Below are 1064 nucleotides of genomic sequence, written 5' to 3'. Positions count from 1 at the left end.
TTAGGGCGTACTTACTAGCTATACAGTTGTATTATACAAGATATATTGCGGCTAGGACCAGGAAAAAACGGCGACAGTGGTCTCTGAAAAGCTGCAATGACATTATGAGCGCGATCGAAACGCAGAATAAAAAAGAGAAGAAGAAGCGGTGGAAAAAGAAGAAGATGATGAGAAGGAGGAGAAGAAAGAGGAGGAGCAGGAGGAGAAGGAGGGGGAGGAGGAAGAGGAGAAGGAAGGAGGAGGAAGAAGAAGACAAACACGAACACGAAAATAAAGAGGAAGAAGAAGAAAAAGAAAAAGAAAAAAGAAAGAGAAAAAGAAGAAGAAGAAGAAGAAGAAGAAGAAGAATTAAGTAAAAGAAGAAGAAGAAAAAGAAGAAGAGAAAAAGAAAAAGAAGAAAAAGAAGAAAAAGAAGAAGAAGAAGAAGAAGAAGCCATTGACGACGAGAAAGCAAGCGTGAGCACTCACTGAGATAGAGCGGCGCCGCTCGCGGGTTCACCAGGTTGTCATCGACGTACGACGTGCCGAGCGAGAACAGACACGAGCCGCCTGCGCCGCTCAGCACCATGCCAGCCACCATCACCGCGTACGCCACCTGGTTAGCGCTCGAGCACTCCGTCTCCGCCGCCTCCTCCTCCTCCCTCCCTGCCAAGCACATCTCGTACTCGCTCGCGTTTCCGTCGCGCCCCCCTGCGGTCGCGCCCGCACCGTAGACGAAGTGTGGCGTGGCGAGGAGCAGGCGGCCGGCGGCGGAGAGTAGAGTGCCGATAGCGAGGAAGGCCGGCTGCCGCCGCCGGCCCAGGTAGCTGCCCGCGAGCACGGAGAGCATCTGCGCGATGGTGCTGCTGCTCAGCAGCAGGCCGCTGTACTTGCTCGCGAACTGGAAACGTCGCTCGATCGTCGTCAGGCAGCCGATGACGTAGGCGTCGGCGACGGCGTCGACGAGAAACGCGACGCAGAAGAGCGTCATGAAGACGCGCACGTCGGCGCAGCGACGCAGGCACGGCGAGCGCACGCACGCGACGCCGCACGACGGTGGCGCTGCCGGCGCCGGCGCCGCGGCG

Source organism: Priapulus caudatus, unplaced genomic scaffold (assembly GCF_000485595.1).
Source record: "Priapulus caudatus unplaced genomic scaffold, Priapulus_caudatus-5.0.1 Scaffold542, whole genome shotgun sequence".
Lineage (NCBI taxonomy): Eukaryota > Metazoa > Priapulida > Priapulimorpha > Priapulimorphida > Priapulidae > Priapulus > Priapulus caudatus.
The sequence above is the reverse complement of the archived record's forward strand: the minus strand, read 5'-3'. Positions refer to the sequence as shown.